The sequence below is a fragment of the Giraffa tippelskirchi genome, chromosome 9 (assembly GCF_054371585.1).
Source record: "Giraffa tippelskirchi isolate mGirTip1 chromosome 9, T2T-mGirTip1v1.2.pri, whole genome shotgun sequence".
Classification (NCBI taxonomy): domain Eukaryota; kingdom Metazoa; phylum Chordata; class Mammalia; order Artiodactyla; family Giraffidae; genus Giraffa; species Giraffa tippelskirchi.
In genome coordinates this window covers 52,728,923-52,753,084 of record NC_137283.1, presented here as the reverse complement: position 1 = coordinate 52,753,084, position 24,162 = coordinate 52,728,923, and positions in this window count along the sequence as shown.

Here is a 24,162-nt window from a genome sequence, read left to right as displayed (position 1 = left end):
AGAGATGAATGCAGCTCAGGTCTAGCCTCTTCAGGGCCCCAGTACCCTGGAGGCAACAGGTCTATGAGGCCACATTTCCCCTCCCTGGCAAGGACCACACTCAGGGAGATCTTCACAGCCTGGCTGCACAAGGAAGAGATGGCCCAACAGAAAGACCCTGAGTTCTCCATCCCAGCCCTTACTGTTAACTGGCTGTGTGTGCCTGGGGAGGGCTCCTGCCCTCTGGACTTAGTGTTCCCGTCTGTGATGTGGGCAGGTTGGACTAGATGAAAGTTGCCTAGACTCCAGTCATTCACATGCCCCTTCCTCACCTGTACATGAGATCACCTGCCCTGAAAAGTAGTTTGTCTTTTTATTCAGATGAACTCACTTTTTTTAAAAACCAAAATGAAACCTTGTTGTTGTTTAGTTGCTAAGTTGTGTCCATTTCTTTGCAAACCCATAGACTGTAGCATGCTAGGCTTCCCTGACCTTTACTATCTCCTGAAGTTTGCTCAAACTCATGTCCATTGAGTCAGTGATGCTACCCAACTACCTCATCCTCTGTTGCCCCCTTCTCCTCGGGCCCTCAATCTTTCCCAGGATCAGAGACTCATTGGAACAGACCCTGATGCTGGCAAATGAAACCTTATTGCCTAACCATAAATGGGAAAAAATGGTTACAGCTGTTATAAATAGAAAGTAACCATAAAAATACTTCAAAAAAAAAAAAAGAAGGCAAACTGCTGGTTAAATTCGAAGTGGACATTGCTTCCCACTGGTGGAGGCCTGCAAGTCTGGTTAGGAAAGAGCTTAGAGGGAGGTTTGGCAGGTGTTAGAGGTGAGACAGGACTACGCGGAGACTGTATACAGACTAGCTTCCCCGCAGTGTGCCTGGATAGCACAGGGTCGTGGTGGGGAGGGATCACCCCCGGAGGGTCCCTGCGTGTGGGCATCACTCCTCACAGAGGCGCTTCCCTGGCCTCTCTCCTGTGCCCTCTGAATGTGCCCCAGGCCTGCCCTCTCCCCAGCCACTCACACCTCCTCTGCAAGCCTCCCAGAAGCCAAGGGTCAGGAAACCATGAGCCGGATTCTGTAACTCAAGCCAGGGGGTATCTGCTTCAAATCCTGATGGAGGAGAGAAACCAATATGGAAATCTGAAGCCATGCCATCCGCAAACTCGGCGGCATCAGTTGCTGCCTGTCACTCAGAAAGGACCCTGGCCCATTCTAATCTTACCTGTAGCCACCAGACTCCTCCACCCCATCTCCTCCAACCCTGCCCTTCCTTGACCCAGGGCTCCCAAAGCCCATGACCACTCCCAGGGTGAAGCCTTCCTGAATTTCCCTGTGGCATTAGCAGGTCTGATCAGAGAAAAATGTCTCTTGGCTACTCTAAGGCCTGAAGTGCGCCCACACTTCTCACCTCTGGAAGGCAGGCAGCCTGGGAGAGCCAGGAGATCTGGGTTTGGGGTGTGTTGTGCTCCAACGGCTCCTTACGCTGCCTCACCTCTGAAATCCTGGGGGCTGTGGTGCCTCCTGCAGACACGGAATTCAAGGGTGTTATTTACCTGAAAAAAATGCTCTATTTTGGATTCAGATTTCAGGAGGATATTTGAAATGCTGAACCTGCTGCCAGCTCTGTTGAAGACACAGGAAAACCCACTTTTTCCTCTGGCCTTGGCTCCCACCTGGGGCACTGGAGGAGGGGTCATCTTCATACCACCAAGCCCCCACCACCCAGATCTGAACAGCCAAGCTAGAAAAACACAGAAGGAGAAAAAATGTTGAAAAGAAAACAAAACAAAAAACATAGACTGGGCTTTGTCTTAGAAAGTGCTTTTTACTCTCTAGTTAATAATTATATTCTCTCATGCAGGTATTGTCACTCATTCATTCATTCATTCCTTCCAGCAGGCTGGCGTTTGACTGACAAGCACCTGTAGGTTACTTATAGCTCATGTCCCTCTTGGTACACACCCCTTGTAAAATATTTTAAACATCACCCCTGTACTCAAGCATATTTATTGAACACACACTGTGTGTTTCTGGCACTGAGCTTGTCAAGCCCCGGAACACATTGGTGTCCAGATGTGGTCATTCTCTCAAGAGCTTATGGTCCTCTGCTGGAGGAGATATACCCATGGTTGCAGGGCAAGACTGACTGTGGCAGAGACCCAGACATGGCACCTGCCATGGGAGCTGGAGGAGGGCGCCCTCCTGTCTTGGCCAGAAATGCAACTGAGACATCTTGGAGCAATTACCTAGAGGGTGAAATTCCACACCTCAGACTCTTATTGAATCCCCTTATTGACAGAGCAGGAGGGTACCTGAGAGCTCTTTGAGGTCAGCATTCCCAAAATGGGTTCTGAGAAATGCTAGTTTTGTGGGTGTTAATAGACATTCAAAATAATCAATATGCCCTATGACATACTTGGGGTCAGCCTGCCATGGGCCCCCAAAATGTCTAGATTGTGGGTGATATGACCACTCTGGTTTTTCTTCTCATCCCTTGGAAAAGTGTCCGATTTATACTTCATCTCTTTCCATCCTCCTTCCAGCTCAAATAGGATCAACTCCATGGGTACAGTTTGAGCGGGTACATAACCCAACATTATATGACTGAAGCAACTTAGCAGCAGCAGCAGCACACCAGGAAAGGGCTTCCCTGGTGGCTCAGTGGTAAAGAATCCACCTGCCAATGCAGGAGACCTCGGTTCAATCCCTAGATCGGGAAGATCCCCTGGAGAAGGAAATGGCAACCCACTCCAGTATTCTTCCCTGGGAAATTCCCTGGACAGAGGAGCCTGGAGGGTTACAGCTCACGAGGTCGCAAAAGAGTCGGACATGACATAGCGACTAAACAAGAGCAGATAGACATTGCTCCCTCAAAAAAGCCTGAAAGTCAAAAGTTAGTCTGGTAAATGCTGCGTCAAGCAAAGCTAAGTCAGTCGTTTCTGTGTTGCAGTACTTGTCATAGCCTCATGTGTTCATCACTTTGTGAAATATGCAAGGGTGGCAGGGGCTAAAGGGAGCATCTCAAAAGGCTGGTGCTTCTGTAGAGTTTATTCAGGGGGACTCTAATCTAGTCCAACACCTTGGTCACAGATAAGGAAACTGAGGCCCAGGGAGTGGCTGTTGTTCACTGGCTAAGTTGTATCCAACTCTGCAACCCCATGGACTATGGAACACCAGACTCCTCTGTCTCCTGGAGTTTGCTCAAACTCAGGTCCATTGAGTCGGTGATGCCATTCAATCATCTCATCCTCTGTCGCCCCCTTCTCCTGTCTTCAGTCTTTCCCAGCATCAGGGTCTTTTCTAATGAGTCAGTTCTTCACATCAGGTGGCCAAAGTATTGGAGCTTCAGCATTAGTCCTTCCAATGAATATTCAGGACTGATTTCCTGTAGGATTGACTGGTTTGATCTCTTTGCTGTCCAAGGGACTCGCAAGAGTCTTCTCTAGCACCACAGTTCAAAAGCATTCATTCTTTGGTGCTTTCCTTCTTTACATTCCAACTCTCACATCTGTATATGATGTCATCAGACTAGAAGAACCTGGCTCTTGGTCAGCATCTCACAGGGCGCAGGGGGCCGAGCTGGGACCAGAACCCGGGGCTCCTCCCCTGCCTGCAGGCTGTTTAGGGCATTTGGTTTGGGCTTTGGCTGCTGGAGCTGTGTGAAAAGCTTGAAATCCACGTGGGGTGAAGCAATCCTGGGGAGATTCCTGAGGGAGTCAGAATGTGTATTAGAAAGTCTGAGGCCCCTGTGAGCCAACGTTTTGTGACTTTATTGGCCATACAGTGGTGTCACTGAGAACCAGGTATACACTAGATGCTCAGTCTGATGAAAAGGGACTTTAGGATGGGGATGGCCTCCCACCTGAGGAGATACTAATCTCCCTGAGCTCACAAAAACATGGAAGCACTTGGAAGTGTGTTTTCTAGGTCCCCTCTAAGGAAGCCCTCCCCCTGCCCCGATTGCTACCTCTAAATCAAAATGATCCCCCCACCCTGAGTTCTCATTCCGGATGTTTTGTAGTGTTGTTTTACCCTTCATCTTTCTTGTGAGTTTTGTCCTTAGCCAGCGTGAGATCCCCACTAGTTTGTTAGCAGTTTGAGAGCAGAGCTACTGGTTCATTCTTCTTTGTTATTGTTAATGCTTATCAAGAACTCACTGTGTGCCAGGCACAGCCCTCCATATTTTCCTCTGCATCCTCTCATTTGATCTCCCTCGCGGCTCTCTCCAGTGGCTATTTCTGTTCCCATATTATGGAAGAGAAAACTGAGGCATGGGAGGTAGAAGTGACTTGCTCGAGAACATGGACAAGTAAATAATGTAGTGGAGATCTGAACCCAGGCCTTCATTTCTCTTTATGGCCTGGCTTGTAAAATTGGATGGAATTGGGTTGTGCGTAATCCCACAGGCAGGCTTCCCAGGTGGTTCAGTGGTAAAGAATCCACCGGCAGTGCAGGAGACACGGGTTTGATCCCTGATCTGGGAAGATCCCCTGGAGGAGGAAATAGCAACCCACTCTAGTATTCTTGCCTGGGAAATCCCATGGACAGAGGAGCCTAGTGGGCTATAGTCCATGGGAGTTGCAAAAGAGTCAGACATGACTGAACAACTAAACAACAGTCCCACAGGCATCCTGCTCTCTGGGGCCGGTGACCTGAGGTTGGGGATTGGGACCACCCCCATCCACCCAAGGACCATGCTCCAAGCTCAGCCCTATCTCTGCTGGTTCACTGTAAGAGGGTCTTGGATGTGAGGTGCAGTCACCTGCAATGCAGGAGGGCAGGAGTCTTGACTGATAGTTGTTGGCCTTCAGGCTTCCACACCCTCTGCCCCTGTGCCCGGACCTGCCCCAGGCCTTGTGTACCTAGTCTCACTCATTCTCATGTCTCTGCAGAACTTCCTAGGCTGGGAGTCTGGCAGTTTTTCCACCAGTCACCCCTCATCCTACCCTTTCACCTTTATTTATGGACAATAAAATGTGGATGCAGTGTTCATAGCTGTGTCCCTGTGGATAAAATGTTAACGTTGATGATACCCAAGTGCCACCCTCCCTACAGGCCTGCCTGGGCTGGGGGCTGGCGTCTCCTTTCTTCCGTAATTAAAAATTCACCAGCAGGGACAGATTGCTCATCAGTCTTTCATCCTCACAGTCCCTGTTGGAGAAGACAGGGCTACACTCGTGAGGCAGTCCTGGCTGCCCACTTGTGAGTCCAGCCTGGGCCCTGGCCATCGTGTTCATGAGTTCAAGACCTCGAGTGGGGAGCAGATGGGCCCAGCCCAGCCTGAGGAGGCCCCTAGAACACCACGGAAGGGCACCCGTCATGACCAGTGACTGATTCTGCTTTCTGCCTCACGTGGGCTGAATGTCAGGGAGAGGCCCACAGAGGCTCAGAAAATGAGTGTGTGAAACTAAATAGTCAGGAACCAGGTAAACAACCCATAGCTAGGGGCTTCCCAGGTGGCTCAATGGTAGAGAATCCACCTGCAGTGCAGATGTGGGTTCGCTCCCTGTGTCGGGAAGATCCCCTGGAGAGGAATTGGTAACCAACTCAAGTATTCTATCCTGGGAAATCCAATAGACAGAGGAGCCTAGTGGGCTACAATCCATGGGAGTCGCAAAGAGTTGGACATGACTTAGCGGCTAAACAACAAGTCCTGCCTAGTTAAAACTATGGGGTATATATGCTAGAAAATTGCCAAGTGAGCAGAAGAAAGAAATGGTAATTATGTGACGTGATGCAGGTATTAGCTAATGCTACAGTGATCATCGCTTTCCAGTATATGTGTATGTAATGACACGTGCACCTTAAACTTACATAATGTTATACATCAATTATATCTCAGTAAATCTGCTGCTGCTGCTGCTAAGTCGCTTCAGTTGTGTCCGACTCTGTGCGACCCCATAGACGGCAGCCCACCAGGCTCCCCTGTCCCTGGGATTCTCCAGCTGGAAATATATATACCCTCTACATTCTAACCAAAGTTAGAAAAAGTTAAACACCAACAAAACATTTCCTGGGATGCTGTGTGTGAGGCCCTCCATAAGGGGCCAGCTTGGAAAAAAACATCCTAGTTGGCAACTCCCGTTTTGAATATTATTGTCATCAACGTTGTTGCCCCGGAAACAGACCTCACCTAAGGTCTGTGGTCTAAGGCACAGCAGGTAACTCCTCTGGAGCTCATCTTCCTCTTCTGTAGCACCATTGAGCCCCCTGCCTGACAGATTTGGGGTGAGGAGAGGATGAACCAGGACCCCTGAGTGTTGGTGTTCACTAATGAAATCGTCATTGAGGAAACTGAGCCTGATGCCAGTCTCCTGACTCAGCAGGGCCCTTGTGTGTCCCAGGCTGGGAGGCCAGCACGACACGGGCTCTGCCACCTTCTGGCTGTGTGACCAGGGCAAGCCTCCTGCCTCTCCTGGCCTCAGTTTCTCCCTCTGTATAGATCAGGTGATCTCCCAGGTCCCTTCTGGCTGCTCTGAACTCCACAAAACCCTGCCGGTGGCTGCCCCTTGCGAGGCTTGTGTTTTTCCCAGAAGTGGTTTGGGGAGGGGAGCTCTGTGTCGGAGAAGGCAATGGCACCCCACTCCAGTACTCTTGGCTGGAAAATCCCATGGACAGAGGAACCTGGTAGGCTACAGTCCATGGGGTCGCTAAGAGTCGGACACGGCTGAGCGACTTCACTTTCACTTTTCCCTTTCATGCACTGGAGAAGGAAATGGCAAACCACTCCAGTATTCTTGCCTGGAGAATCCCAGGGACAGTGGAGCCTGGTGGGCTGCCATCTATGGGGTCGCACAGAGTCGGACATGACTGAAGCGACTGAGCAGCAGCAGCTCTGTGTCAGCCTCATGCCAGTGAATTCCCTGTAGCTCCACGCCCAGATCTCTGGGAACCCTGGGCTGGGCTGTCTTTCTGGAAAGAGCACAGCCTGGCTCTGTAGGGAGGGGAATTTGATGGGTGTCCAGTGAAAGAGAACCAGTTGGGGTGGCGATGGGAGCGCAGGGCCCTGAACTTGTTGGTGGACGGAGCTTGTTGGTGGATGGAGCTCCAGGTGCGTGCGAGGGGATGGGGCAGCTAGGGGAGGGGCAGAAAATTGAGGCAAGGCCAGGTGAGCAGAATAGAGAGCCTCTGGCACAATTGAGGACAGCTAATAGGTGTTGGGATGAAACCGAGCTTCTGACACCTTGAAGGATCTGGTCAGCCTTGGCCTAAGTATAGATCCAGTTTGTGAACAGGGCAGGGGAGTGGGAGGCAGGGCTGCTGCGCTGGACACCTGCCATTCACCCCTGGAGACCTGCTGGCTGCCTTTCTCCCACTCTGTGCTGGGAGGGGACCCGGAGAGCTGCATCCGTTCAGTACCTCCCCCTCCAGCTTCCTGTTGGCTTTGCCAACGGAAAGCCCTGGCAAGCCCTAGAGTGAGGGGCAGGGAGTTATTGAAGTATTTAATCTTCCAGCTGTCCCCGTGGGGGTCCCTTTGGGCTGGCTGCGTGCCTTGCCCACAGGTGACAGCTCCCATCAGGGGTCTTTCCTTGCAGCCCATTCTGTGCCTGGGTCTGGAAACTATTTCTTCCTCCCACCTGCTTCCAGATGAGGGGTGGTAGTGATGGACCTTTTGCTTCCACGGGGGGAACTGTACCACTGCTGCTCGCAGCTTTGTCAAGAGGTCCTTTATGAGCCTCTCAAGACCTTGCCTCATGCAGCTCCCCAAAGCCGCAGAGCAGAGGTACTAGAGAGGGATCCTGGGGAGGGGGCGGTAGGACCCCTGACCCCAACTTCACCTGGAATCTGATTCAGTCTTCTCACCCTTGATTACTCCAAGGGATGGACTTGGATCTCCCCCCTGGCCCCATCGCCTGCCCCCGAATTCTCAGTTTGTGTGTCTGGAGCAGAGAAGGGAAAGATCGGGTACGGAGGCCAGTAGGGCCAAGAAAGACAGCCCCACTCAGGCGCAGCCCATCACTGTCCTATCCACATGTGGCACAGAGGTACAGCTCTCCCTGGAAGAGTCAGAAAGACAGGCTTTTGCGTGCAATCCCTCAGCTTCTGGGCTTCCCTGGTGGCTCAGCGGTAAAGAATCTGCCTGCAATGCTAGAGATGCAGAGGAGACGGGTTCAATCCCTGGGTCGGGAAGACCCCCTTGAGAAGGAAATGGGAACCCACTCCAGTATTTGTGCCCGGGAAATCCCATGGACAGAGGCACTTTGTGGGCTACTGGACTGGGGGTGGCAAAGAGTCGGCCACGACTGAGCACTCACCGTTATCATCCACCATCCTTGGTTTCTAAATACTGGGATCAGTTCAAACATGAAATTTTAAGCAAATACTAAATTTCAAACAGTCAGATTCAGATCCCTGGCCACCGGTCTGAAACCCAGAAAACAGAAGCCCCTCTGACAGGCTTTTCTGATCTTTGCTTGTAGGCTTCCTGCACCTGGAGCATGGACTGAGGACAGCCCAGGAGACAAGTAAGTGTGAGACTGAGACCCCTGGTTCACCTGGGGCGCTCTGCATCCCATTTACACTTCAGCGCTGACAGTGGCCCCATTAGGAAACCCCTGGGTTGCAAACCACCTGTCTGTACAATCAGCCACCCCCAGCCTCCCTAGCCCCTCCCGACACCAAGACTTCACTCCTTGACCCCTGTGGACCTGCGGGTAGCAGGGGAGGAAGAGGAAGCCAGAGGCAGACAGGAAGCTGTTGTTTGGACACATTTCTTGCGCCTGTGACTTTTCCCTTACGTCCTGCAGGGCCTGCGTGTTGCCACTTTACCTCGCCGTGACATTCCACCAAAACAGAGTGGCACTTGGGCTAGCCCATGTCCTTTTGAGATAAAGACCCATGTTCCTGGGCGGGTTACACAGCTCTCATTTCAGTCATTCACACTTCAGTATCTTTTAACACCATCAGATTATTTTCCAATTATTATGTGACTGAGGTCAGCCACACCGAGGGGGTATTATTGACTCGGGGACCTGAGAAGGGAGAGCCCTGCGGGGAGGGCCTTGGCTCAGCCTCTGTGGGGCCTGGAAGCCCACAGAGGACCTTCCCAGAGCTTCATGACTGTCCATTCATTTATAAACGTTAGCAGACACAGCCCCTTTGCTTGGGGGACTGCCTGGGAGTTCCGTCAATGGCTATGGGCTGCCACTTCACTCACAACCTCAGAGAAATCAGAGAAATTATCCTTTCACGGGGTGGGTATGTGCAGGGCTCAGTGGAGTCAGCAGTCATGCCAGGGCATTTGCAGCTTCCCAGATGGCTCAGCGGTAAACAATCCGCCTGCCAATGCAGGAGATGCAGGTTTGATCCCTGGGTCAGGAAGATCCCCCCGGAGTTGGAAATGGCAACCCACTCCAGTATTCTTGCCTTAGAGAATCCCACGGACAGAGAAGCCTGGCAGGCTACAGTCCAAGAGGTCGCACAGAGTCGGGCACAACTGAGTGACTGAGCAGCTACGCACACCAGGGCATTTGATAGGAGACAGCCGTCTCCACCAACACCCTTCCCCACCGACCTGTCTCAGTGCCCACACTGCCACCATCTGCATCACTCCCTGGGAAAGGATGAGGAAGCTTTGAAAGCTTCTGTCCAAATGTCATCCGTAGGTTAGTTACGAGAGAATGGGCGATTTGGATTTTCTGTGTTTTCCGAGTTTCACATAGTAACTGTGTATTACCGCATTGTTTTTACTCTGCTATCTGGAGTGGTCTAGTAAGCCTTGGGCATGTATGTCCATTGTAGAAACTCTCTGATCAGATTAGCCTCAGCAGATGGCAGGGTTTGGGTAGCTGGGCATGGGCAGGTAAGTTTAGATGGAAAAGTAAAAGGCGGTAGTGGGGAAGGATTACAGATCTGTCAAAGGTGGACACGTTCTGCTTTTTTTTTTCTTTATTGGAAGGTGGATCTCAGACTTTTTAAAAGAGCTTTTTTATTTTATATTGGCATGTAGCCAGTTAACAATGTTGTGATAGTTTCAAGTGGACAGCAAAGGGACTCAGCCATATGTCTACATGTATCCATTCTCCCCCATAACTCCCTTCCCATCCAGACTTCCACATAACATTGAGCAGAATTCCCTGTGCTATACAGCAGGTCCTTGCTGGTTATCCATTTTAAATATAGCAGTGTGTACATGTCCATCCCAAACTCCCCAACTATCCCTTCCTCCATCCTCCCTGCTGGCAGCCATAAGTTGGTTCTCTAAGTCTGTGAGTCTACTTCTGTTTTGTAAATAAGTTCATTTGTATCATTTCTGCTTATAAGGGATGTCCTAGGATATTTCTTCTCTATTTGACTTAATTCAGTCAGTATAACAATTTCTAGGTTCATCCATCTTGCTGCAAGTGGCATCATTTCATTCTTTTTAATGGCTGAGTAATAGTCCATTGTATATATGTACCACATCTTCTTTATCCATTCCTCTGTCAGTGGACATTTAAGTTGCTTCCATGTCTGGAGTATTTATTTCAAATAGGAATGATCTGGCTGCTGCTGTAGAGTGAATAGATGGCTGGGAGCTGCGGGGACAGTGGAACAGTTGGGAGGCTGATGCAGTCATCCTGGTAGCCTGGGCTTGATGATAGCCATGGGGAAGTAAACAGAAGAGAATGACAGTCAAGATGTGGGTAGAAAGGAGAGAGAGAGTACACTTTCGGGATTTAGGCAAAGGCAGACAGTAGGACACTTGCAGAGATATTTGGAGGTGCCTTTGCCAAATTCTCATCCCACACTGAGCTCTGATAGTCCAACTGCCAGCCACTCAGAGGGACCCTGACTCACAGTAGCCCCAGCAGGTCGGCCAAGAGGGACCTCAGCATCCGGGGACAGGGAAGACCACCTGCCTGGGGTCCCATGTCAGGGCCCAGGCTGGGCTCTGGGACTGTGCCCAGGATTTCACAGTTGCTGAGGGGATGATTGAATGAGAAAGTTTGGCCCCACAAAGCATGGCAACTTGGTTTAGCATTTTCCTCTAATTCAGCAAAATCTCTTCCTTCAGCATCTTTCCTGACAGAGAAAATATTGGTCATTATTCCTAGAGATCCACTTGGTACTGACTTTATTTCTTTTTCAAAAAGCATTTATTTATTTCCTTTTTACTGTGCTGGATCTTTGTTGCTGTGAGCTTTTCTCTAGTCACGGTGAGCGGGGACTACTCTCTAGTTGCAGTGTGGAGCCTTCTCATTGAGGTGGCTTCTCTTGTTGTGGAGCACGGGCTCTAGGGCACGTATATAGATTGTACTTCAGTATATAGATCATACTTCAATAGTTGTGGCTCCTGGTTTCTGGAACATAGACTCAGTAGTTGTGGTGCACAGGCTTAGTTGCTCTGTGGCATGTAGGATCCTCCTGGAACAGGGATACAACCCATGTTCCCCACATTGGCAGGTAGATTCTTTACCACTGAGCCACCAGGGAAGTCTCTGACTTTATTTCTTACCTAAATGTCCTGGTACTCCTGTCCTGGTGGATATTAGCACAGGAGTGAACTGAGTAGCAGCTGACAGGCCTGCTTCTATCTGCCTCTCACGGGACCCTCACAGAGACTCTGGGACACAGGCCAGGAGGCATTATCAGCATCCTCCCCGTTAAACAGATAACAAAACTGAGGCTCAGAGGGAGGACGTCCCTCACCCAAAGTGACCAAAACCCGAGTCAGGAAATTCCACGTTCTGTGAATTTTTCTCAGTTGTCTCTTTTGCCTTTAACCTCTCAGTAACTTCTAGAGTAAATGACCTGGCACATTTTGCTTTCAGAGCATCTGTTGGTTACCCACTAAGAAAACATTTCTCTTCCTTTCACTCAAACTGTTTGAACTGTACAGCCTTCTTGTGCTTCTTTCCACGTCCTTGTGAATACATCTTTAGAACAACCAGAGGCAAAGCAAAAGATTCAATGAGACACCACGTCATTGGCACAATACCCTTCCCAGTGTCTGACCAGCTTTCTTGGTGGCATCTGTTTATTCATTCATTTGGCAGTCATTTGTTGAGTCGAGTGCTGGGAGGACAGCAGCAAACAGAGCAGATGTGGCCCTTGCCCTCAAGAGCTGCCGTTCCATTAGGGAGCAGGACAGTGAACAACAAAACAAAATACCATCTCTCAGGCTATCCAGGCTACAAGCAAGAGTGAAGCCAGGGAGAGGAGGTGGTGAGGAGGCGCTAGGGGAGGCAGTTTTATAGAAAGTAATCAGGGAAGGCTTCTTGGAGGAGGTGGTCTTTCTGATTGAATGTAAAGAATGAGAACATTCCAGGTCAAAGGGAAAAGCAGAAGTCCTGAGGCAGGCCAAAGCTTATCTGGGGACATGGAGAAGCCAGTGTGGCCAAAGGGACAGAGTAGGGGAACACAAGGTGGCTGTGAGGTCAGGGAGGGAAGTGAGGGCTATATGACAAAGACTCTGCCTTAACACCAGGGTGGACAGGGACAGGCATGCAAGGTTTCAAACCAGCTTGCATGGCCAACTTTAAGCCCCCAATTGCTGTGTGGAGAGTAGGTAATCAGAGGCGAGGGGAAAGCAGGGAGATAGGGGGAAGGCTTCAGTGGTGGCCATAATTTCAGGTGAGAGGTGCTGATGGCTGGACCCGGTCAGGGCAGTGGTGGTGGGGAGAAGTGGCCATGTACTGAACAGATGTGAAAGTTGAGCTCGTGAGACTCACTCTGTCTTTGGATGTAGGGGAAGAGGGAAGGAGAGGAATCATGGGTGACTCTGGGTAGGGCGAGCACTGTCATTCTGACGCTGCTGGAGTGCTGATATTCAAACCTGGCACTAACCACCCAGAGTTAGCACAGACCCCACGAGACAGAGAACACCGTTCCCAAGGGAAGTATCCCCACCTCAGACGCCAGCCACCAGTGGCATCTCCACGCTACCATACTTCTGGGTTGGCTACAAATCTGGGGGTTCCTGCAACCCCTCTGGCTTGGTGACTCACTACAATGACTCACATAACTTGGGGAAATGCTATACTTACAATTACAGTCTTATTATAAAGGCTACAGGTCAAGACCAGCTGAAGAGCGGTCTTGATTGACCATAGAGCGGTCATGATTAAACTACATCATCCCGCCCCTCCCTGGAGGCGGGGCTGACTCAAGCCCCACCCACCTGCTTCCCTGATTGGTCCTTCCGGTGACCAGCCCCCAATCCCGACTCAGCTCATTAGCATAAGCTCAGGTGTGATCCCAGGGGCTCATGAACAGCCGAGACACCTCTGTCTCTTGGGAAATCCCAAGAATTAAGAGGCTCCTTCCCAGGAACCAGGGACAAAGGCAGTTTAATTTTTTATTAAACAGCAGGCTGGATTCTGGTGCCATTTACTGAGACCAGCAGAAGAAGGGAGGCCAGGGGTGGGGGCTGAAAATAGTAGGTTTGGTGGGGGAATGAAGGGTAGTGCTTTGAGCACGTCGACTCTAAGGTGCTCATTAGATATCCAAGTGGAGGTGGAGAGGAGGCAGTTGGATCTATGAGTCTGGAGCTCGGGGAGAGATCAGTATATAGATCATACTTCAAGCAGTAGGACTGGATGTATTAAATCAGGAAGTGAGTGTCGTTAGGGAGGAACAAAAGAGGCAAGGGTTGTGCTTGGGGATCACAGTGTTTGGGGAGCGGGGAGCCAGTCCAAGAGACAGAGGAGCAGTGGGCTGAGAGGCCCCTGCCTGGCCCCCCAGCCCACCCCACACACTCTTCCATGGTGGGGGCGTGTCTCTGCTCATAACCTTCTCATCCCTCATCTATGACATGGGGACAGTGGGCTCTGCCCACCCCTGTCAGGGTGCACAATCACGATGTAACATGTGGGGGGAAGGCACTTCCCAGAAATGCCTGGCAGAAACCAGGAGCCATGACCCTCATTCAGGAGTGGATGGGAACCCCTGTCCTAACAGACAGACGGTGCAATCGGGAGACTGCCATCTGAGGTGGGATTTGGCAGCAGTTTGATTCTGAAACATCTCAGATCTGCAGAGGCACACCTGGGGGCCTCAGGTCCTGGCTTCCCACCTGTGAAATGGGCACTTCCTGGTTGAATGGGCTCATGCCACCTGTTGGGAGAGACAGCCCAAGGAGCCCAGCTGGGTAGGATACACCCTGATAACTTCTGTGGTCATCAGGGGCTCTTCTGTCCGTATCTCTGACAGTGTATGTGGCTCTGCTGGGCTTGACAGACGCATGGCGCATCCCAGCCAGCAGGGCCCTTCCCGCACCTCCCATTTCACAGAAGAGTGGGCTAAAGCCGGGAGAGATTGGGCCAAGCTCCCCTCTGGCAGCTGTTACTATCTCCTGCCTAAATCTTCCTATGTCAGGGAAGGGAGGGAGGGAAAGAGGAGATGGGGAGAGGGATGAGGCCCAGGGTGCTGTGCAGATTTGGGAGGATGGAGGCTCACCTTGGCTTTCAAGAAGAAGGGAACTAAGAATCCTGACTCCATCAGACACTTGGAGAGCGAGTGAGTCTTAGAACATTCTCAGTTTGGACCTAGTCAAGCCTGTCACTTTACCTGGAACTCTGTGACTCCACTTTTTGATTCTCCTTGTGCAGCAAGCATGCTGGGGTTTGGTCTCAGGTTGTATGGAAAGAAGCATCTAGAAGGAGACAAGCACTGAGTGATATGGGGTGGAAGGCATGACCTCTGCCACACCCGTGCACACATGACTTGGAAAGGATGCAAAACTCTGGGCCAGGGGTCTGGGTTTGAAAATGTCTGGAATCTAGAAGCAGATGATGAATGAGTCTGAGGAGCGCTGGCCCATCCTGCTTTTGCCCACCCTCCACGGGGAGCCGCAGGGCCAGCTCTTGAAAAGCCAGCGCCCTTTCAACTCTCCCGGGGGCTCTCTGCTGCCTTCCAGAAACTCTGACTCTCAGACTTCCTTGGCTGGCTCTTGGGCTGCAGGTCGTATTTCTGGAGCTTTTCCCGGAGCTTGCTTCCTTGATTCTCAGTGTCTCCACATGCCTCTGGGGAGATCTGAGGTGGGACAGTTAGGAGGGAGAAGGCGCATCTCTAAAGCAGTGCCGAGCCGGGAGCTTTGTGTGAACTGTCTCACTGCAGACTTCACAGGCAGGCAAACTGAGGCACAGAGAGGCTGAAGGGCTTGCCTGGATGATCCAGCCAACAAGCAGGTGAGCAGGATGGGAAGCCGGGCCCACGGAACCCAGAGCCTGGGTCTGGAGTCTGCCTGTTGCTCCCCACGTGCACACCCTCAACTGAGTCTCTGAAGCTGGTCCCTCATTTGGCTTGGCTGTTCCTTTCTCACTCCCCTTTGTCATCTTTGTAACGTCCCAGGGGCCCGCTCTCCTCTAAGCAGTTCATGCTGGACCCCATTTTGGGACTCCCTCGGCTCAAATCCTGGAACATCCTCAAAGTCCTGGAAAAACCCCCAAACTGTGCCACTCCGAAAATAACCAGAGAGAATGAGAGGGCTTCCGGAGTCTAGACACCAGAACTGATTGGTCAGGGGTCGGCTGGAAGGAAGGCTCATGCCCTTGGTTGCCAGAAATGTGATCATCAGGTCTTCGAGGCCAGAGTCTGGAATAGTGGGCAAAAAAAATGACGATGATGATAGATAGATAGATGGATGCATCGATAGATAGATGGGAGAGACACAAGAAAAATGAATTGGGCACGGGAGAAGCAGAGGAACCGTGTGTGGTCCAGGAGGGTAGACCGGTTCACAGGTTTTTCTAGACCTTTGATATGTCCACTGGGAGTGGGCGATGACATCAGGAGCAGCTCTGGACACAAAGGGAGGGAGCTCAGTTGGTTGAAGGGTGACCAGCACTAGGCGGTCATTCAGTGTCTGACTGAACAGCCCACTCACCCGGGACAACAGCGGAGGCACTGCAGTGACCCCACATGTTCACCTCATCATCTCTGAGTCATCAAAAGATGCTAAAATTACGAGTGAGGTCTGCTGCACCTTATGTTTACAGTGTGGATTATTTAATTCCCATTAAAGCCAACCCAGAAACCCAGTAGGCAAGGGAGCTGGCCCTTAGTAGGTTAACCTTCATTTATCTGGAGTCCCCCTGCCACCCCTCCCCTTGCATGGACTGTCGGGGGCCTTCCTGCACCCCAGCGAGTTCATTTCCGTATTGGCAAATGGTGTTCCATCCAGGCCCCCGCCTATGGCCTTTTCTTAGATGGTTGCCTATAATTTTCTCTTTCTTTACGCACATTTGCAAAGCCCCCAGCTTCAGCCAGGCACGCCGAGGAGGGTTGTAGTAGCAGGACTGATCAATGCCGGAGGGCTCCTTGCAGCTGCCAGAGCTGCAGTCTGGGGTGGGGGTGGCTGCAGGCTCTGCAGCCGTGGCCGCCTGCCTCTGCTGCTGGCAGGCAGAGCTCGGGACAAGTCCGCACCCTGCAGACCCCTCCAGCCTGGAGCCTGGGGCGCTGGAGAGGCCCACACCTCTGGTAGGGCTGGCCCAGGATGTTCTCAGAGGGGTAAGTGAGGGGCTGCGAGTGCCGTGGACCCTCGGAGGCTGCGAAGGAGCCATGGGCTCTAGGACTTGTAGAAAAGCAAAGCTGATAAAGCTGTTGCTGCAGAGGCTGAAGGAGGAGAGAGCTCGAGAGCCATTCCTGGTGATTCCGTGAAGCGGCAGCAGTACCTGGCCCTGCTCAAACTTGAAGTGGCCTGGAATTCTGGAGCAGGAAGGTTGCCCTTGACTCACGGCCAAAGCAAGGCGGTCATAGGACTTCCCCAGAGGACCTTAGGTCCTTCCCTCATTCTTTGCCAGAGGTTAACTGAAGGCCGTATACATGCCAGGCTCCCTGTGGGGCACCAGGGTGTTCAAGAAGGACAAGAATGAGGCCTCTACCCAGAGATGCCCCTAGACCTGCCAGGAGCATGGTTGCTTAAGTAACTGTACTGTCATATGGTGGATAATAGGAAAGGGTCTGTCCAGGGTAGGAAGAGGTCAACTAAACTTCAGGGTGCTAGAGAAGATTTTACAGGGAAGGGGTCATTTGGATTGGGTCCTGAAGGATGAATAGGAGTTCTTTGAGGGACAAAAGACAGCCAAGATGATATGAGTGAGTGCAAAGAGGTCTGAACATACAAAAATGTAATAGTAGGTGGTAACAAGCTCGGCAGGCCTGAGCAGGCACTGCAGAAAGTAAGCAGAAAATTGACACCGCCATATCATGAAAGGCCTCAAATGCCAGGTGAAGGAGTGTGGATTTGATCCTGCAGGCAGGTGAGAGATGAAGTTTTTAAAGCAGTGATGTGATGTGGTCAGTTTTGCATCTTAGAAGACTCAGTCTGGCTACTGTATAGATAGGGTGAGGAGGGACACAGAAAGATCCCTGAGGAGACAGCTGTGTCCTCAGACTCTTAGAGGCCGGTGCTATAGACCAAGGTCATTGGGAAGTGAGGGTCAGGGGACAGCTCTGCTGTTTGTTTTCTGAGTTTGAGCCACAAGACAGGTTGGGAAGTCAACGATAGAAGAAAAGGAAGAGTCTGGGGTGATTTCATATTGGAACGTGGGGACGGGCTGCTTGATGGGCCCTCTCGATGAGAGAGGGAATGAAGGAGGAGGAGCAGGTGGCGGGGGGTGGGGGGAGCACAGGAAGGACAAATAATGAGCTCGAATGTGGCCTCTGAGCCAAGGTGCTGGGGACACATGCCTTTAAGATGGCGGCACCCAAGGCACCCTCACCTCCTTATCCCTGCGGGCTCCATGGTGACGCCTCCGGAGATGCTGAGTCAAAGCCAGACTTACGACCCCACGCCCTGAGATTCCTGATCCTCCACCCATGGCACTGAAGTGTGTGGCTGCTGTCAGTCAAGCAGTAAGATCTTAACCTTGCACCCACTGTGTGCTTAGCCTGATCTGCAGGGCTTGGGGGTGAATCACCCTGGGTACATGTATGAAAGAGGAGTGCCACATGTCGTCTGGAAGATTCCCAAATATGAATGGGGTGCTGCTGACCAGGTTGGTGGTATAGAGCTGGGGCTGGAAATTAGGGCTTTAGAAAGCTTTGTATGCTGGCTACCTGCCCAGTGACCCTCAGCAGGGTGACAGAGGGGTGAAGGAGGGTGACTAGGGTCTGACTGGTCGAGAATTACTCTGGCCCCCCACTCACCCCCTCTTGGGATCCTGCTTGACTTTGGAAAAGATCTTGGGGTTAGGACAAATAGAAACGGAGATTAGGGAATATAAATAAATAGAATGAATAACAGAAACAGGAAACACAGATAGTTTCTGAGGTGGGAGGCGGCATTGCTGGAGATCTAGGAGTGCCTGGCTTTATGGGGAGTTACCAGGACAGACAACTCTGTTGTATTGAACTCTTGTGCTGGCCTTTCCCCTATTCACGCCTATTCTCTATTCACACATGGGGATCAGAGAGGTGAAGCAACTGGTCAGTGTCACACAGCAAGTAGGTGGCAGAGCTGAGTTCCTGCCCAAGCCTGGCCCACCCCGGAGCAGGGCTTTTCCTCCCCCTCCACCCCTGCCATGCCAGTGGTGCACCTTGGTCTCCGGGTAAAGTTGAGAAAGATAGAACATTTGCCAACAGTGTGAGATTCATCCTTGAATAACCAAATTAAGTGTTTTTCTTTAAGATATAGACTGGTTGGGAGCAGCTGAGGGGTGTGTGTGTGTGTGTTTGTGTGTGTGTGTGTTTGTGTCCGTGTTGTGTGTATAGACACACTGTCACACTTACATATTATTGAGCACCTACTATGTGCCAGTAATACATAAGTGTATTTGGGCTTCCCAGATGGCTCAGCAAGTAAAGAATCCACCTGCAAGGCAGGAGATACAGGTTCAATCCCTGGGTCTGAAAGATCCCCTGGAGGAGGAAAGGCAACCCACTCCAGTATTCTCGCTCGGGAAATCCCATGGACAGAGGAGCCTGATGGGCTACAGTCCATGGGGCTGCCAAGAGGAGGACATGACTGAGCGACTGAGCAACAATAGCAGTATGTACCAGATCCAGCGGATGCAGCAGTGACTGAGCCCCACTTTGTCTGGGCTCCTGGGGAGTCATGAGTGGGCATGTGGGGCAGGATCTTATATGTGAGCAGGTCTGTACAAGCACACAAACACACATGTATGCACACATTAGTGCTCCAAGCTCATGTCATGAGGAAAAACACACTGGCCTCGCAGAGAGAGACCCACATACCTGCCCCAGACTCGTGCTCCAGTACATGCTCACCCGCCACACACACATCCACCCTGGGAGCTAACTCGGGAGAGGGCACTGACCCCTCTGCCTGATGTGTTAGCCAGAGGATTTGAAGTGCAGCCCATCCCGTTTCACCCTAGAGCGTGGCACAGGACCTCAATCCCGCTCCCATCTCCACCCCACCCGTCATGACGCCAGGGCAAGAGCTCCTGGGGTTGATGACACAGGTGCAGCTTTGCCGGGGGCTCTACTGAGAGTCATCACCGCCTCCGTCCACTAAACATGCCCTTGGGCCCTTGGCATGCGTCTGCTGTCACGTTTACTCCAGCCCTGGAGGTGGGTCCAGTTATTACCCCAACTTACAGGTGAGGAAACTGAGGCTCGGAGAGATGGGTCCTCTTACCCAGGGTCTCACACAGTTCACAAGTAGCAGAGTGCAGACCTGAACCCGGAACCCCTTGTTGAAAATAGCAAAGCTCAAAGCAGGTGCTGCTCAGGGTGACCCTGATGCCCGGAGGCCCCGTGGATGGTGGAGTCCTCGGGCTTTTCCTATAACTTCCTGACAGTTCGAGGCCTCCTGGGACATGGGGCACTTCTCTCCTGGTGCCTCAGGCCTGGTTCCCAGTTTCCTGCCAGCCTGGCCTCTCTGGGCAGTGATGTGTCAGGTGGGAAGAAGGAAGGACTTGGAGCCTTACAGAGTGGCGAGAAGGCCCCGCTCGTGGGCAGTGAACAGGCTGCTTTGCAGACAGACACACACCCCACCCCCGCCTCAGACTCCTAGCCATTACATGCAGATAATAATAGCGCCCACATTGGATTTTATTCAGTGTTAAATGAGATAGCACATAAAGTGCTTAACCTAGAGCCCAGCACAGAGGGTGGTACTGTTGTCTCATTATTCTTGGCATCTGTTCATTTACCTGTCAGTGATTTCCTGTGGACCAATTTGATGGGGGAATAAGTGTGTTAAGCTCTAGACGCATGGGGGCAGGCGTATATTCCAGTGGGAGAAGTGGAGTATTAATGAATAAAGGTACTTTTGTGCAAAAGATGCTGGAGGGGGTCTGAACAGTGTGCAGGGGGGTCACAGAAGGTACATGATATCAAGAAGTGAGTAGAGCCCTGCAGTGAAGCTTCCCAAGAGGTGGCTATTTTCCCATCAGCGTGAGGAAGGGCATTCTAGGAGGAGGGACCAGTAGAGGCCAAAGTTTAGGGCAAGAAGAGTGAGCTGCACTGGAGAAAGTGTACCTGGAGCAGGTCCTGATATCCACAGGGTTGGAGCATGTGAGCTGGGTGAGAAAAGCAGGCGAGGGTAAGACAGTATGGAGTGGTGGGGACTGTGGCCAACTCAAGGGTACTTGACATCATTAAAGGGGAAGTGTGACTCAGCTCCAGGCAATAGCAGCTATGAATTCTAGCTGGCCCCGTGTCGCTAGGTCTGCCAAGTTTTCAAGAGATAACAGGTTTTTATGTGAAATTTCCTGACTATGAAACATTAAGCCAACAAGGGGGAAGTCAAACAAAATATACCCGGGGACCACCAGTTGGCAGCCTCTAGTTCAGGCCCCAAGCATAAGGTGGTTATGGATGGTGGCACCAGAGGAAGTGGGACTATGGATTCTAGACTCTGTGCCATGCTGCGTCGGGGCCAGGACCTGGCACACGGACAGTGCCTAGTCAACCCTTGTTCTGCAGATGAGTCAGGGAGTTTGGGCTTTATCTGGAAGGTTAGGGGAGGCTGAGGTTTGAGGCAGAGGAGTGAGATGATGGGATGGGTACTTATGGCCATCACTCCACCTGCCGCATGGAGGCTGGCTTGGAGCAGGGAGACGGGAGGCAGAGAGATGGGTCAGGATGCTTAGCAGGGCTCCAGACATAAGGCATTAGTGGCCAGGACCAGGGCTGTGGGGTGAGAGGAGAGAACGGATTCCACAGGAGTCAGTTCTGCAGAGATGGACTTGGCGAGTGCTGGAGAGGGAAAGCAGGGTGCCCCAGCTTCCCACCCACATGGAGGCCTCAGGGATGTATCTCGCCGAGGCAGGGAACCTGACGGGAGAAGTTGGGGGGCAGTGGAGGAGGGGCGATGAGCCTGGTTTGGGCCATGTTAAGTTTAGATACCCGTGGCACACCCAAGAGAAGAGGTGTCACAGGGCCAGACACGGAGCTCTCAAGAGAGAGAGGGCCAAAGACTCAGAACCACACGCCACCCGGATGGCAGCCTCTTTCTAGGAGCCCCAGAGATCCCGATTCTCTTTGTGGTGGCTCTGTGGTCTGAGAGTTGAGAAGTTTATTTCCTGGGTGCTGGTTTGTGTTTTGTTCCTAGAAAGCCTGAGGAGAGAGAAAGCAGAGAGACTCAAGGACGGAGACTCAAGGCCAGAACAAAGATCTGTGAATCCATCAGCTCTGATCCGCACCCTCACCCCATGATGCAGGCAGCTGTGGGGAGGACAGGCAGAGAATGCAGGGCTCCCCAGACCCCCAAGGCAACCACAGGATGAAACCCCAGCCCCATGCCCAGGAGCAGTCCCTGAGCTCCACTCTCCTGAACCCTTGCAACAGGGTTTTACCTACACTTGAGAGAAGAAAAGGATTTGCTAAGCAGATTGATGGTTTAACAAGCCCACTTAGGAGCGCAGGCTTTTAGCGGCAGCATTTGCATTCCAACAATGAGTGTACAAATTATAAATGACTCCTTATCTATTTTTAAAGTGGTTTAAGACTTCTCATCTGCCATCAAGAGTGTCACAGAGCCTACCAAGAACATTCAGAGCAACGCTGCGCTCCTCCTGAAGAGAAACTCTTCAGTTAGGGAGCTCACAGTTACGGAGCTGCTCACACACCCCAGGTGCCGTGCAGGCATGGGAGAGCCTCCGGCTCCTCTGAGCCTCTCGCGGGTCCCCAGAGAGGTGGCCTTTCACTTCTTACAGAGGAGAGGAAGCCCTCCCAGAGGAGGTGAGCTGAGGGTGCAGGCGTGCTCAGCTGCGGTGCAGAGTCACCTGGGGGCCACAACCAGGTCCGAGTTCTTTCTGCTACATCTCAGGATGCTTTCTCCCTAATTCAGGTTTCTGCCCCTCCATCAGAGCAAGGATGGTCTGAAATAGACCTTCAGGGGGTTTGGAGAGCAGGGAAAAGAGGGGAAAGGATAGAGAGAGGGGGCTGAGAGGTCAGGAGAAGGAGGCCCAGTTCTGAGCGGAGGAGGAGGGGGCTTTGAGGGCTGGTACTGGGCAAGGCCTGGTCCATACCCCAGCTCTGCTGCGAATTCCCTGTCAGCAGCTCCTTTCCCCTCTTTGGCCCTCAGCTTACAAAGGAGTTTCTCCTCCAGATCAACTTGCCCCAACTTGGGTCATTTGTGTCCCTTTCACAAGTATCACCATCTCTGAAAATCACCTGTACTTTTACCCACATACTCTTACTTTTGTCAGCTCCCCTTTTTTACTTGGGAGAAGGAAATGGCACCCCACTCCAGTGTTCTTGCCTGGAGAATCCCATGGACAGAGGAACCTGGCGAGCTACAGTCCATAGGGTCACGGAAAGTCGGACACAACATAGCGACTAAACAGCATTTTTACTCGATTATTTTAAAGATAAACTTTATTGCGCACCTTCAATAGGGTAGGATATCCCTTGTCCTACACAGAAGCTAACCATCAAAATGAACACAAAGAAATGAAAAATAATAATTTATGTGATTAAATTCTACCCAGCTGTGTGGCCTGGAGTCCTCTCTCTCTCTCTCTCTCTGTTAAAGAGAAGGGACTCATCAGGGGTGGGTGTTAAAACCTATTGACCCCGAGCTGAGCCCTTGCTGCTCGAGGTAGCCACTGGAAGCCTGTTTCCACACGTAGGGCAGCGTTTTGTGCCTCCTGAGATCACCCCTGTGAACCCCAGTGTCTGGGGTCATGCTCTGTAGAAAGCCAGGTCAGAAATCATGCACTGACAATTGAATCTGGGCAGGTCTGAGCTGGAGAACCCACAGGAGATGCTAGAAAGAGGGCAGGAGTGGGTGGGATTCCAGGACATGCCCTGCTTTCTGTGATGAGGAGGTGGGCGAGTTTCCCATGCTTTCTCCCTTTTGATGAGGGTGGGTAGGGGCGGAGGAGGTTCCTAGGGGGCATCTGCCCAGCACTCCCTCTGCCCTCCAGGGATTGCTGCTGGAGCCTCAGCTTCCTCCCCTGCCTGGTGGGGAGGATGTCTTGAGGCCCCTCGAGTTTGCCCTCAGTCACCTGCAGAGTAAGGCAGCCTATAATCCCTGTAATCCCATATTAATGAATTTATGTGCCCCGGAACTGGCTGAGTTGGGGGAAATTAAACTAAGCAAGCTCATCTCCCTGCCTGGGAGGCTGGAGAGGGACCAGGAGATTGCTCCCGATGGGATCAGAGTCATGTTACATCCCATCCACACTGAGCTCCAGGCTGCCTCCCTGTGGGCTCTGCCCAGGTTGTGGGGTGGGGGGTCCCCACTTCAGCTTTCCCTGTAGTTGCGTGCAGGCTGCTGTGGAGTGTGCTTGCTCGTGAGCGTCCCCGCCTGGCCTCCGAGGGGCCCTTCTCTACTGGGCTCTGCCCACTTCCCGGCCTTAATGAGGAGGGGATTGGGGGTGGAAGGGGGAGACGCATTCTGATCAACCAAGAGCAGAGAGAGAATGTTCGATGAAAAGCATCTTAAGAGACCGTCTGGTTCACTGTTACTCCACAGCCACAGGTGCAAGTATGGCTCCCACTTTACAGATGAGAAACTGAAACCTAGAGAGGGGACCGCCCGTCTGGGCTGAACCAAGCCAGACCCTGGCTCTTGACTCGGACCCAGGCTTCTCTCCCTGCATAATTCCACCAGAGGGGCTGGTGAGTAGCTTCAGAGCCCACCCTAGGGACCTTCCAGGTGCCATGTGGGTGTTCTCCTTATGCAAGCCTTGAGCTCAGGGTTCAACCCAGCTAGACCCCTATCTCTGCTAAGTCTGTTCTAGGAGTATCTTTGTTCACACTCGTCTCTGATCACGGCCTCTGGGGACACCTTCCCTCTTTCTGCCTGGAGACTGTGACCACTTC